The sequence below is a fragment of the Cornus florida genome, unplaced genomic scaffold (genome assembly GCF_030987335.1).
Source record: "Cornus florida cultivar Cherokee Brave unplaced genomic scaffold, ASM3098733v1 CherokeeBrave_3.0.0_Hap2_Chr09, whole genome shotgun sequence".
Taxonomy (NCBI): domain Eukaryota; kingdom Viridiplantae; phylum Streptophyta; class Magnoliopsida; order Cornales; family Cornaceae; genus Cornus; species Cornus florida.
In genome coordinates this window covers 27,615,190-27,631,289 of record NW_026775579.1, presented here as the reverse complement: position 1 = coordinate 27,631,289, position 16,100 = coordinate 27,615,190, and the positions used below count along the sequence as shown (strand labels likewise).

The window sequence follows — 16,100 nt, the reverse complement described above, 5'->3', positions numbered from 1 at the left end:
CCACTAGAAATGATCACTTCCCCTTGCCAATCATTGATCAAATTCTAGAGAGATTGGCCGAGCAACAATATTATTACTTCCTTGATGGCTATTTGGGGTACAATCAAGTAGCCCTCGACCCACTAGACCAAGAGAAAACCACCTTTACATGTCCATTCGGCACATTTGCTTATAAACGGATGCCTTTTGGTTTGTGCAATGCACCCGCCACATTCCAAAGATGTATGATGTCAATTTTCTCGGATATGGTGGAAGAGTATCTAGAGGTTTTCATGGATGATTTTTCTGTTTTTGGGTTTTCATTTAATACATGCCTCAAAAATTTAGATCTAGTGCTTAAGAGATGTCGTGAAACCAACCTTGTACTTAGCCGGGAAAAGAGCCATTTCATGGTTCAAGAGGGTATTGTTTTGGATCACGTTATCTCAAGGAGATGTAGATAAAGCGAAGGTCGAGCTTATTTCTGAATTGCCTCCACCTTCGACGGTGAGAGAGGTTCACTCCTTTCTAAGTCATGTTGGCTTTTACCGCTGTTTTATCAAAGATTTTAGTAAAATTGCTCAACCCTTGTGTAACCTTCTAGCCAAGGAAACTCCTTTTGTCTTTGACCAAGCATGCCTAGACGCTTTTTATAAATTGCATGAATTATTATCATCTGCTCCTATCATGCAACCTCCCAATTGGTCATTGCCATTTGAAATCATGTATGATGCTTCTGATTATGCCATGGGGGCAGTTTTGGGACAAAGAATGGGTAAACTTCGTTGTGCCATCTACTATACAAGTAAAACTTTCTCAGGAGCTCAATTGAATTACTCCACTACCAAGAAAGAATTACTTGCCGTAATGTATGCTCTTGATAAATTTCGTTCCTATCTCTTAGGATCCAAGGTTGTTGTTTATTTTTATCATGCCACCTTGAGACATCTATTGACAAAAAGGGAAACAAAACCTAGGTTAATTAGATTGTGAAATCAAGGACAAGAAAGGCACCAAAAATGTGGTTGCCGATCATCTTTCTAGGTTTTCGATAAAGCCTTTCCCTAGTCTACCAATTTGTGACTCTTTTCCGGATGAACAACTGTTTCAAATTTCCAATGGCAAAATGTCTTGGTTTGCCGACATTGTGAATTATTTGGCAATAGGCAAGCTACCAACTTCTTGGTCGAAGAACGAAAAGAATCGTTTCTTTGGCAACATCCGGAATTACTATTGGGAAGACCCTGTCTTATACCGATATTGTCCGGATCAAATTGTGAGGAGATGTATTCCGGAGAGTGAAATTCCAAGTGTCCTAGTGTTTTGTCACACTCTTGCATGTGGTGGGCATTTTAATGCAAAGAAGACCGCCTTGAAGGTTCTTCAAAGTGGGCTCTTTTGGCCCACTATTCATAGAGATGCCTACAATTTTTGCAAATCATGTGAGAGATGTCAAAAGATAGGGACAATGTCTAGAAGAGATATGATGCCCTTGACCAATATACTTGTTGTTGAGATCTTTGATATATGGGGCATTGATTTTATGGGTCCATTCCCTATGTCCTATGGTTTTCAATACATTCTTCTTGCCGTTGATTATGTCTCCAAGTGGATGGAAGTATGTGCTACCAAAACAAATGACCACTCCGTGGTCATTCAATTCATTAAATCCAATATCTTTGCTCATTTTGGTATGCCAAGGGCTATAATAAGTGATGGAGGAAAACATTTTTGCAATCAATTCTTGAGGCACTTATTTCTTAAGTACTCCGTCACTCATAAGGTAGCCACTCCCTACCATCCTCAAACAAGTGGGCAAGTTGAAGTGTCTAACTGGGAAATTAAACATATTCTTGAGAAAATGGTTAACACCACCTGGAAGGATTGGTCAAGGAAGCTAAATGATGCTTTGTGGGCTTATCGGACGGCATACAAGACTCCCATTGGCATGTCTCCTAATAGGCTTGTATATGGAAAGCCTTGCTATCTTCCAGTTGAGCTAGAGCATAAAGCCTTATGGGCAGTTAAAAAGCTCAATTTTGACCTTGATAAAGCCAGAGAGAATAGGCTACTTCAATTGAGTGAGTTAGAAGAATTGAGACACAATGCTTATGATAATGCAAAACTCTACAAAGAAAGAACCAAAGTATTTCATGATAAGTATATTGTGTAAAAGTCTTTGGAACCCGGTCAAAAAACCTGGCTTTTCAACTCTAGACTGAAACTCTTTCCTGGGAAATTGAGAACCAAATGAGAGGGTCCTTATGAAATCATCTCTGTTGCACCTCATGGGGCAGTTGAAATCAAAAATTTGAAACATTTTTAAGGTTAATGGACAGAGGTTGAAACCTTACATCGAGGGTCAAGTCTTTCAAATACATTTGGAAGCTGCACATCTAGTTGACCCGGTGTATGAACACATAGAAGATTGCATTGATAAGGGATCAAAAGTTTCGTTTGAACTTAATCCAATAAGTTCTTTAAAAAACCATTTGTTGGGTGGAGTTCAAAGCATCTATCACCCCAACAAGGAGGGGATGCATTACAAGATCTTTGATCCGGGCTAAAAGAGCCCAACGTCTTGCTAGAGACGTTAAAGACTAGCAATAACATTTCGTAGGGTGTCAAAACCCTATTCCTCCCTCATTTCTATCTTAAATTTCATTTCTTGCGAAGTCTAGATACTTGTTTTTGGTTCATATGCATTGATAGGAACTGTGATTAGGATTGCATAAAATTTTGTGTTGTGATTGAGTATTTTGCATAAGTTCGATCGATCTCAAATAAGAGTTCGATCGATTAAACTTCCACCTGCATCCAACACTTAGAAAAAATTTCTACCTGTATCCACCTGCATCCAAATCACCTCTGTCCCATCGTTCGAACTTATTCTTAGATCGATCAAAAGACCTTCGATCGATCCAACTTCAAAGTTTGATCGATCTCACGATCCAACACTTAGAAAAATTTTGAGCCTGCATCAACCTATATATTTCACCTCTCTGTCTCATCGATCGAAACATTTCAAGATCGATCGGAAGTTCTTCGATCGATCCAACTCCGATGTTCGATCGATCTTTAAGTTCCAACACTTAGCCAATTTTTGAACCAAAAACCTGTATATTTTTGCCCTCTATCTGATCGATTGAACATTTTGTTCAGATCGATCTCAGTTCTCCATTTCATTGTTTGACTTTGTTTTGACTTTTTCAATTTTTAAAATCCAAAAATATTTTTATTTTATTCTATTTTATTTTATTTTATTTCTCAAAAATACAAAAAGATTTTGTTTTATTTTATTTATTGTTTAATAAAAATAAAATAAAAAATAAAAAACACTTTGTGAAACGATCATTCAAAGTTCGATCGATCTGTGATTCTAGTTCGATCGATCGAACTAAAGAGTGACAGTTTTTAAATAGAACCAAGGATAAGATCTCATTCTCCCTTATTTCCAAACCCTAGTTCCTACGCCGCTGTAACCTCACCCATTTCCTCCATCTCCTGTGAGATCTCCGGAGTGAACTAGGTGTCGATCTCTCCCTCTTCTCGGATCTTCTTCCTCTTCACATTCCATCTCTCCTCTCTTTGATTCAAGGTAACATCCGAGACCCTATTATTGCTTTCACACCTCAATTTGTTAAGAGTATACTTTAATTGTTTGATCCGTTCCAATATTCATGATGATTGTTGGCCATAGATGAAGTTTTAAGCTTTTCATATATATATGTCTATATTCGTCTTTATACCGTGTCCATTGTAATGAGTTACTTTGATTTTTGGGAGTGTGAGCCATTTTAGGTGATTGGGATTGATGTTTGTTGTGTTGATGGGCCCAAGAACATGTTCATGTGGGTCCCGTGCTTCCACAGTCACAGATCTGTGACTTCTCATTTTTCACATAACACAGTTCGATCGATCAAACTTGTGTCTCAGATAGATCAAAGTTGTGAGATCGATCTCACTTATTTTCGATTGATCCAACCTTTGTGATCGATCTCACATACACACTTCATTCATCTTATATTCACTTCATGCTATCATATTTATGCCCAATGCCTGCGATATTCCACATTGGATGCATTTCATACTTACATTGCTTAGCATGCTTCACATCCTATCACTTGCATAGATTCATGTCATATATGTTTTGTCTATCTTATTTGACATACATGTTTCTATTGTGCTTTCAATTATTTATTCTAGCGCTAACTCCCATTGCAAGATTTCATTTTTGTAGACCATGACTAAAAATGACAGTTCTTCTACTTCAGCCACACCTGAGGCTCATGATCAGATATGTCGCTTAGAAGAGCAACTTCAGAGTTTGGAGGATATGATGGTTGCCCTTAGAGCTGACATTGTTACCCTTCGTCCGAATATGCTGGCTGCCATTAGAGCTGACATTGCTCGCCTCCGTACGAAGATCTTGACTGCCATTGATGACTTAGCTAGGGAGTTCCGCGGAGTTCGCTCTACTCGTCCTGCCCCCTCTGCTTGAGACTCCTAGTCTCTTTATCTTTTTATGCTCTCTATCTATGTTGTGTGTCTACTACACTTGTGATACTATTATTTTTGGAGCCAGGTCTGTCGGCTTTGACACTGGATGTATTGCATTTTATTGTTGTTTTTATTTATGATGGATGTCATATGATTTTATTGATACATCTGTCCTTTTAACTCCATTAGGTGCATCACAGTGACTTTAGTAAGAGAGTGCTATCCGATTTTCAGGACCACCCTTATACCTCTCTCATCTCTTTATCTGTTTATCCCATTTACACTTACATGTCCACCGTGCACTAATTATCCCATTTTATTATTTGATGAATTTATCCAAGTGCCAATTTTCAGGACCACAGTCCATCCCAAGTTTGGGGGGCGCCATGCCACCCACTTCGGATACTTCTGTACCGATCATTCTATGCCTTAGTTGCACTGGTATACTCTTTCCTTTGTTCTCTTGCATATTGAGGACATTGTGTCATTTAAGTTTGGGGGGAATGGTGCTTTGCAATGTTAGCTTTAAATTTCAATATTTTGAGCATAACTTATGTAATTGAGAGATATTTCTATGATTGGTCCATATCTAGTGATGATTTTGATCTTTTGAAAACTATATTGCTTAAAATTTAAAAATTGCTTGACTTGAGAGTCCAATACTCCTTGTATGCCTTGTGGAAGCCATTTAGGAGTAAATTTTTCGAAATATTGATATCTTGCTTGCACTTATGGTCCACATCATCTTGATTTTGTGATTGTTTTGAGATTCACTCTAGGATTCTACAGTAGCACAGGCGCACACTAACATCATTTGTGGGGTACATGCTTTGTTGATTATTGAATTGGTTATATCCCAATTGAGCTAGTAGTGCATTGAAAGCTTTCATTCTTAATACAGGTGGATAACAACCCCTTTTCACTGAGTAACTGGGATTTTAACCTCATCAAGCACTGTACTTCTCGCGCCGAAAGGTGGAGGGCCCAAACTCTAGGTTAATAATTGAAATTGTTCAAAAAAAAAAAAAAAAGTGAGGACTTCTCCCAAAATGTGAGAAGTTGGAAATGATTAGATAGTTGTTGTCTTGATTTGTAGCCTAGTTGATTTGAGCTCGTAAGTCCGTAGGGGTATTTGAATGCCTAATGCCCTAAAGCCATCTGGTTTGGAAGTCGTTGACCTTACGCTCGACCTTATGAATCACTAGAAAGCTTAATAGATTAACACATTGCACCATGCTTCCATCTTTGATCCTACAAAAAATAAATAAATAAATAAAAAATAAAAAATAAAATAAATCGAGTGAAAAGAATAAGCGCACCTAGAACAATAAAGTTTTAATAAAATGTTAACTTTTTGTCTTAATAATCGGTACTAGATTTGTGTGCTAGTTTGAGGGTAAGGATGTGATTAATTCTTTAGTTAGCTAAGATAGCAACACATTTGATGCCGATCCACTCAAAATGATTCTAGAGTTGTTTTGATTTGCATGATCATTTTCTTGATGTGTGGAGGACTATACTCGCTTGCTTGATGTTGAGATTTTGGGAGATTGCTAGAAAATGTTTGAAACATTGCATACTTAAGGTAGTTTTCTCCCAATGCTTGTTTGCAATATTGGTACCTCTTTTAAAAGAATGAGCTTAATGTTTGTGGGTACATTTCTGGAAACCCTCACAAGACTTCACTCGTCCACTAGGGGTAACCTAGGGGTTTAAAAGGCTTGTTGCATGTCCTAAATGTAATCGTGTTCCCTACGAAAGTGGCGTTATCCATTTATTATTTTCTAGATTCATACTTATATAGTTGTTCATTTCATTTCTTTACTTTTTAGTTCATTACTAGGGACTAGCAATATTTAAGTTTAGGGGTGTGATGAATGCTAAAAAGTGCGTATTTAAACCCCTTAAGCTTAGGTATTCTAGTACCTTTATCTATCTTACTTTACCGTTTTAGATTGATTTCGTATTATTTCAATTTTCAGACACTTATCCCGAAAATAAGCTAACTCAGCCAAATAAAAGCTTAATTGAAGCAATTCTGGGATAAATCAAAGAAAGGAGCTAAGTGGAAGCAAAAGGAAGAAAAAGGTGGAAATCAACATCTTCGATCGATCGATCTCAGATCAAAGTTTGATCGATCCAACATGATCGATCTTAGCACTTCAAGATGGATCAGAGCCATGATGACATTTTCAGAGATCTTAAAAGTTCGATCAATCCAACATCATTCTTCGATCGATTAAACTGCTTTGTCCTTATCCAAATGATTGATATTATCTAATTGTACCACCCTACCAACCACTTTTGTCCTTTTCCCAAAAATATCTTCAAAATATCTCAGATTTTTCTTTATCCAAAAAGTGCCACCAATGAAGATCGATCCAGCCTAAGTTCGATGGATCTCAGCCATGTTCGATTGATCCAAGTCCAAGGTTCGATCGATCGAACTTCCTCCAGTGCGAAAAAGTTAAATTTCCAGCTCATTGAAAGTTGTCCTTTATCCAATCATTAGGGAATATGGTGTGCACGACCCCAGCTCATTTTGGGTGTCATTTAACCTACCTATATAAGGATAAGGATTGCTTTTTACAAGGGGAAAGAGCTAACATAATATCATATCATCTCTTGGAGAGCAAGCTTAGAGGAGGAAGAGGCTAGAGACACCATCAGAGGCTCTTCATCAACCAAGGATCAAATCTCTACCATGGAGTTAGCCCTTGAGGGTTGGAAAAGCACTACCATGAGTGGCTAGACATCCTCTTGGGGCTAAAGTTAGCCCCAAGCATGCTTTCTACATCTTGATTTTGTGTATTATTGAAGGATTAGTAATGTAATACATGTTTTGACACTTTTATATATATAAATCATGTTTATTCAATGATTTATGTGGTTTAATGCTTCCAATTGATCATTTCATTCTATCCATATGTCTATGTATGCTAGAATAGATGTTCATGTGTTTGTCTCTATTTCTTGTGTTATTGATACATGACTATATGTATTAATGCTATAGATCTAGAGATTGTCAAAACATTGTGCTTAAAATAATGCTCTTGTGATTTTCTAGATGATCCATGCTCATATCTTGATGGATTGTGCCTCTCCCTTAGCTTAATTAGTTTAATTTCATGTCATTAGCTTAATTGTAGTATAGTGGTAGCATAGTTGTTAGATGGGAGGACAATCCATACTTGTTGTTTGATGTTCCATACTTTTGAATGCAAGTAGCATATATCTCTAACCTTGAGGTGTATTTGGCTTGTGAGCTTAATGAAAGGATTAATGACTTGCTAGATATGTTGTGCTTTTCACATTCTATTTAGACAATATATACTTAATTGCTAGATATATTGTGTTTTTCACATGTTGATTAGATAATGTATGCTTAATTGGTCACCCTTGCTAATTGAATCAACCAAACACACACACACATCAATATTGCAACACACATCACCCTCATTAGTCACTTGGTAAGGGTGTATAAAAGCATTGCTTGGTGGTGACCTCTAAACCCCAAGATTTCTCTCTCTCTTACTTACTCTTATTTACATTCAATTATTTAGTTTAATTTGCTCTCTAGTTTAATCAACCAACCAATCATTTGTTTGATCACTCAACCTACTAACCCTAATAGCGATTACACAACCAAGTACGACTCCAATCCCTTGGGATGATCCCTACTCACCCTAACTATATTCTTAGTGGATGTAATAGTGGCTTCTATAAATGTAAAACTTGGCCCTCGCCTTAATGCACAGTCTTTAAGCTTGTGGTAGGACGGCGACCAATCTAACCACGACAAAGTACACCGAGCTTTGACTTTGGCTCACACCCTATCATTCTACCAAAGACCAATTGCTGACAATCCTCTGGCTTTACAACTCTCCGTCCAACAGCAACTTGACCTCAGGCTTATGTTTGATATTTGTAGAAAAGTAGTAGGTAGATCAGACAACACTCCTCGAATACTCCAACCCTTGCAAAGTGTGATCATTTTTACTTCTGCTCTTCAAGATCTGAACTCGATGCAGAAGAATTAAATCTTGTTCTTCATACGGAATTTCTGAATCTTCAATATAGCTCCAATTCCGATGAGATAGAGAACAACACCACTAAATCACTCATGAATATATGTGTATGATGTCATAAATAAATTCAGAATAATTAGGTTTGATTTTCTGAATTTTCTCTCTCTAAAAGGCTTTCTGAAAATATAGAATTGATTTTCCCTAAAGTCATAAATAAACCTAGAAGACTAACATTTATATAGAGTTTATAAAGTCCTAATCCCTCTAAAAATATGAAAAATTTCACGCATAGAACTTGGAAAGAAGTTGGGATCAAAAACGAAACATTCAGGAAGAAGGAAACTGAAGTTAGAATGCTACCAGTAGACCATGAACCAGTTCAGAGGGGCTAAACCAGTTCAAGAAGGCCAGAAAGTTTTCGACCTTGCCAACTTTGGTTCTTGAACCGGTTCAATCCCCTTAAACCGGTTCAAGATGGATAGTGTTGAAATTCTGCAGAAATTGAACCAGTTCAGCCCTATTGAACCAGTTCAAGATGGCCAGAATGTATAATCTATTTCCGAACCTTCCAAAACCCTTCCTAAATGTTCTCACTACCTCTCAAAACTTCTTTGAGCATTGTTCTCATCATCTCAGAATATTGTATATCATGAACAGTTGAACTTCTTCAAATCCGCATCCGATCTTCAATCTTCAAAATTTTGAACCGAAAAATTACAAGTCAATCGGACTTGTTTTGATAACGAAATTACCAAATATAAGTATATATTTCACATATATATATAGATATATATAAACCATCAAATTACAAACACTAAAGATAAAATTAGGATTTCTTAGATTAAATTTGGAACCTTGAGATAGTAAGCCTTGCGGCTCTCCTCATCGGAAGCGAAAGGACTAACGTCGAGAACATCATAGTAATCTATTTCTTTCACCATTTTTCTCAATAAAAAACCAACTCTGAATTCTCTTATGGTTTGATAAAGAGATTAAGAAATGAAAAAGGGTGAGGTCTGACAAAGATAGTGGGCATGAGAGCCACTTGCCTTTCCAGTTCTCCAAAGGCCGGCCTTGAGATTCCCAAAATTTTGAGAGGCACGAATTTTCAAATGCGAGGCTATTTATACATAAAGTTTCACATGAGCAAAAAATTTATATTGGTGCGAAATTTACATTAAAATTAGACGATAAACACATAAAATATTTTAAGGTTGAAAACACATAAAGCAATAATCGGTCTTGGGGGTTTATGAAGAGCACAATACAATTTACATTAAAAAATTTAAAAATATTCAACACAACTTAGTCACAAAAATCAAAATTTAACTTCATCAAAGTAAATATGACCCGCCTTACATTTTGAGATATGAAATTATAAACTAAAGTACTCCAATCACTACCTTGGATGAGTTAAAAATTTGACAGTTGATTGCATTCATGAGTTAAAAATTTAGTTGTTTAAACTAGGCTTAACTATCATACATGTATGTGAGCTCAAAACTAATATAATAATAAAATAAATCAGTTTCTTGTTTAAAACTTAAATATAAAAAATTCTTTTTTCTTTTGAAGGGAAGGGATACAAACAAATTATTTTTACCATATAAATTATTGTATTATATATATAAATTGATATTATAAGTACGTGTTTATTTTCATAATTTTTTTTTTGAAAGTTATTTATTATCATAAATTTACATCATATATGATTGTGTATTGTCTTTAAATTATGGAAATTATGGCCTAAAATGGATGTCTTTTAATTAATTACAATGCTAGTTATGTTCGATTATGGAAAGTAGTGATATTTCAAACATATACTACTATATTACATTATGGTACTAAATTTAAGGCCTTTCCAAATTGGAGGCCCTAGGCGACCGCCTTGGTCGCCTTGGCCCCAGGACCGCCCTGTAGTTCTCTAATAGCTAATTGTTACAAGGGGAGAGTTCTCACACATCAGATTCGGATTGAAAGTGAAATAAATATAAATCGATTGGGTGATCGCTGTAACTAATAGCTTAAGCTTTTGGGTCGGATTGTGAAGCACCCACTCGTTATCGTTGGTATCAAAATCAAACCCATTCCTTTATCTGGTGCCATGCAAATCGGCCGGAAAGGCCCCTAGTGTGCCTAGGTAGGCAAGGTGACCCCCGACTGCATGTGTTGCGAATTCGAATGAGAAAGAATGTTATAGGGCAGACTCGTCTAGCATCGAATCCAAATGAAAAGTGAGACATAAATTTTAGTCAAGGTGAAATTGGCAATAGAATGCAGTGGAGGTGGCGATGAAGCATAGGAAGCTAACCCATAGACGAAACAAAAAAACATACTACATGAAAACATCCTAAAGGTTAACCCCCACGACATCCATGACTTCCTACAAGATACATTCTGCAAGATGATTTGGACAACAATGGCAATGTCCTTTCACTCTATAGAAAATTTCAATACACAACCATAATTTGAAATACTAATGATTAATTATTAAAAAAAAAAGTTTATAAAAACATACTATTAAAAGTAACAATGAGGAGTGTTACGAGTTTGGGTAGGAGAGAATGTTATAAGAAAAAATTTGTCTTACATCGAATTCAAATGAAAGATGAAATGAGTATAAATGAATTTAGTATTAGTCCGCTAAACTTTGAGGTGGGAACGCGGAGCACCAGCCCTTATATTACATTAATAAACAAATGGTTTGTAAAAGCTTGTCACTTTGTGGTGTCGCGGTGACAATATGATATGACTTTGTTTTGGTCACTGCACTTGCCTTTTAGTAATTTGTACTTTGTAGGGTTGTAGCACTTTAGATGGGATGGGCTTTGAGATGGGTGTGGGCATTTTTTGTAGATTGGATTTTTCTATATGGACTTAATTCATAGTCGGGCTTGGTATTGGGCTTCTTTCTAGCTCACTTGAACCGGACACAACTTGGACCTTACTCTGAATACATAATAGTGATAGCATTTCAGTAAATTGGTTAAAAGAGATATCCAATCGTTGTAATTTTTATTTTTATTTTTTAAAATTACACAAACCTTTTTTTGTTGAATGTCTAACTAATGGAGACCTTTTTTTTAGTTTCAAAAAGAATACTGACCTCACCTGAATAATAGTGACCATACCTCTCCGGTCATAAAATTCGTTAGTTTATCTCATACTTGAAATTTACGCAAAATTCAATTTTGCCCTTAGAAAAATTGAGAGACATTTTTATCCATGTATTGTAATGACAAATTACAATAAAATTACAATGAGTATAATCCTAAACTGACAACTTTAATATGGAAGGTTAGTGTTATTTTTAATAGCATAAAAAATATTCCTGTTATTTAGATATTAAATACAAAGAGATAAGTATAATTTATCAATTTTTTTTCTTTATATACACACATCTTGGATGATATCGACTTTAGTATCAAGCTCAGTAATAATGTTTAGTGGCACAATAAAGTTGATCATTTCGAATATAATCTATACCAATATTCACACTATCATGAAGACCCTGCTTATTGTCTCTCATTCTTTTTACATTTTGACAAGGAATTATGAAGCAAATATGCTAAATGGCAAGTGAGGCTATAGTGTTGTTAAAGACAAACTTAAAATTTTAACATGGTTTTAAAAATAAATAAAAAGAAGAAGAAGAAAGAAAAACTTTTAGTACTTTTCTTCCGTTTAAAACATGCAAAGATAAAATATAAAATGATATGATATTCCCCTATGTAAACTCTATAAAAATCCAATTAAATGGTCTTTCTTCAATTTTCTCTCTTTCTTATCCATGGTGCTCTTTCCAAACACTCCTTTAATGATGACTTCGTCCGACTTACTTTAGGGATTTCATGGAAAGTTTGGACTTTGATCTTGAGTGCTACCACTCGTTTATAAAATCGGGAGAAATTTTTACGTGATCCTGGATCATGTAAATCTCGTCTAATCACAACTCAACATGCAAGTAAATGTGTCAACTTTATTCAGATTTTTGCTTGTGTGTCATATTGTGATTATCAGGTGTAATTTCGGACCATATAATAGTTTATCATCAGGCCACTTATTAAAAGGGATGACAATCATTCATACCGGAAAAGGTCCAAGGATTTCTTTCACTCTACTTCAACATGATTGTACTGCTTCATAATGGTTTCCACAAAACCACCTTTGTTCTAGTTCTCACCATCTCCCACCAGAAAACCCTGTCTCCAAGCTCAATATTTTCGTACTTAGAAATCTCTACCTTCAAATTAATTTCTTGAGTAATCCACAAAGGGACTTCAGAAAATAAACTCTCTTCTATGTACATACATTATTGATTTGTATGTAGAAACTCTTCCAAGAAGACTTTGGCAACACAATAGGAATGCTTTATTTCAGTTACTTCTAGAAAAATTTATATTTTCTGCAATGTATTTTTATTCATAATGTTATTTTCAAAGCACTGCTAAGCATGAATTGTTTCTTTTCCTTTTCCTTCACTAAATTTATAAACCGTAAAAGGCACTAAGAAATATTAGTGTGAATCATGCACAAAGACAGTTATATCCCTACCCAATCACGAAATGTCATTAGAAGAATTTGTCAAATCACCTTTCAAGTTATCAAAAAAAAATTACAAAGGCTACATCTTAAAAACTTGTCCAATTGGCACACTCCAATTGGATGGGGGCATGATGAAGCATATCCAATTGGATGGAGGCATGATCAAGCATATCCGAACTATCTAATAATCTTTGCTCAGAGCAACCCCAGTGCTCTCTCATTTTAGACTCTCAAACTCAAATTATCAGAGGTGGTGAAAAAAAAACTCTCTAATGGACTCTCTTTTGGACTCTCAAATTTTGACATTTTCAAATTTCCTCTCGAATGTAACAGCTGTCAAATTTTTTTTTTTTTTTTTTTGGCAACTCTCTCATTTCTCTGTACAACGCAGTTTCATCTCTCTCCCTCAATCCTATCCGCCTCTCCTCTACCCTTCGTTGCATTCAATCTGTCCCTTTAGTTGCCCTGTCCTCTTTCTCTCCCTCTCATCTGCAACGAACCAACAATTATCGACGACGACCGGCACTTAAAGGTGACGAACACCGACCGGGTAAATTCTCTCTTCTCAAATCTATATTTTCTCTTCCCCTCTCATCTTCATATGTGTGTGTATATATATATATATATATATATATATATCACTCTCTCTCTCTCTTCTCAGATCGGTAATTTTGTTGCCAATTTTTTCTCTGCAATTAAATGGAGGAATTGGGTCTGTAATGAAGATTTTTGATTCATTTTGTTGACAATTTTGTGAAGCTAAAGTTGGATATGGTGATTCTGAGTGTGGAGTTCCGTTATCTCCTTCGAAGATCTTGATAAGGGGAGGAACTGTTGTGAATGCTCATCATCAAGAGGTAGCTGATGTGCTTCCCCTCTTTCACTTTTTCTTTCTCTCTCTAAATCCGTATTTTGAAAAACTCAATTCCGCCTAGGATCATAATCTACCTCTCCAAATGCATCAGTATGTTCTAATAAGAACACAAAAAATTTGATTCTTTTGATTTATATGCACTACATGAACCGGCATGAGCGATCCTATCATGTTAGAATACTTGGATGCTTCTTTTCTGAAATTAATTCGACAACAAGGGTTTTCTCATGATGAGTTTGCACCCTTATCTGTCAAATTGAGTACGTGATATTATCAAACCTCAATCACTGAATGAGGACATGAGCTCAAAAAAGACCTAGCAATTTTCTTATTCGAATCATAATGGTCATAGAATCATAATGCATTCACTAACAACTGCAAAGAAACCATAATTGAATCAGTGAGGCTATGCTATTTGTTCTTTTCTTCAATCTATAGATACTAGAAAATGTGGAGAAACCATAATTGCTTGATTGACAACTGCAGAGTAATCAAATGGCACCATCCACATTAACAATGTTCTTTTAAAAACTGAGTTCTCATAGTATCAATTTTTAGGGAACAACTCTTTGTTGTTCTGGATGTGGTTGTTCAAACTTTTAATTTTCTGTGCTTTGGTTGAGGGTTGATAATTTGCCCTGTTGGATTTGGTTGTGTTGGTTTAAAGGTTTATTTGATTTGGTTGTTCGCACTTCCAATTTGGCTTGGTTGTGTAAGATTTTCATATGATTTCATAGACAATAACAGCTAGGTTATCTTTTGGTTTTGTCAGAATGGAAAGTAACTGAGTTTAATTTTCTTTACCTTTGTAGAAAGGTCAAAGATTTGTGCATTTTTTGTGGAAAAAGAAAGGAAGGTAACTAAATTTAGTTTTCTTTCTAAAAAATAGTATTTAATTTAGGCAAATATAATGGAAAGGTCCATCTTACTTTAATAATTTTCAAAATGGTTAAATAATTTGGTGGTGTTAATTGTTTTGATGGTGTTAATTGCCTTAAAATAATCTGATTGATTAAATTGGAATTTTCTAAGCACATAGCAAAGTAAGGGATTGATTTTTAGTTCATGGCAATTCTAAGCACATAGCCATAGATGTTATAACTGGGGATCTTGAAACTGGGGATGACAACAAAGAATTGGTTAGTGTCCTCTTTGAATGCCTGTATTAAATTGAATAAGATTAAATTATATTGATTAAATACACTATTGCTCTTAATTTTGTTGCCATTACTTAAGTCATACACAATCCACTCATTATGCATTCACAATTTAACATTTACAATTTTACATTATGTCTTGTTTTCTTTGTATTTGGACAGATTATTGGGTTTTATTCTTGAACTTAAATTGTGTATCTGATTTTCTGACATTTCTTTTTTCTTAATTAAAAAAGAAAAATTGAATCTTTTTATATTGCACAGTTGTTAGGACAGTTTGGAAGATGGTTGGTCTCCGGTCTCCAACTACTGATGGTTGGTCTCCGATCTCCAGTTGCTGATGGTTGGTTTAAATTGAATATTGATGTTGTTCTTCTCACCGGTGTTAGAAGTGTCTCTGCTTTGTCTACAACACGGTGTAAACTTCCAATTTAAATGGACTTCTAAAGCTCACACAATACAGTGGAACATAAGTTAAGTCAATGGGCTCCTGTGATTCTGATATTGATGAATGGCCTTCATGGCTTGTAAATTTGTAATTGCAATTAACTCTGATTGTATGGCTTCTGTTTTTGAATAATAATTTTATTAGTATTGATTTGTGGTAGAAAAAAATAATAATAAAAAAGAAATTCTGTGAAGATTTTTCTGTCTTCTTTTCAACTAGATCTAATCTTATGTCCCATTAAAATTTTCTTGTAGTCCATGCAGGACTTTTGTGAAGAATAGATAATTGTTGGTTTGGTAGTTGGAAATAGTAGTTGAAAAAGAATAGTAGTTGAAAAAGAATAGTTGGAAATGGTAATTGAAAAAAAAAATGGTGATTGTGTCAAAAAAATAGCATTTTGGATGAAATGCACGCAGAATTGCTAAAATATAGTATTTTGACACTATAGCTCCTATCCAAATATAGATTTGGCAGCTTAAAATAGCATTTTGCATTGGAGATGGTCTTAGATACTACAATAAATTGGTCAAACATATCCTGTATTTACAGACCAAATTATAAACTATAAA

The 16,100-nt window shown here is 35.2% G+C and overlaps 1 long non-coding RNA gene across 2 annotated transcripts; it reads left to right on the top strand.

The window, feature by feature from the left end:
* The first annotated feature begins 13,229 nt into the window (after window positions 1–13,229).
* On the top strand, window positions 13,230–15,681 carry LOC132273621 (uncharacterized). Of its 2 annotated transcripts, none has more exons than XR_009470190.1 (3): window positions 13,230–13,602; window positions 13,714–13,909; window positions 15,348–15,681. It is a non-coding gene; the product is annotated as an uncharacterized LOC132273621 (long non-coding RNA). The 2 variants fall into 2 exon arrangements; XR_009470191.1 differs by having other exon boundaries at window positions 13,243–13,602; window positions 13,812–13,909.
* Window positions 15,682–16,100: the final 419 nt, after the last annotated feature.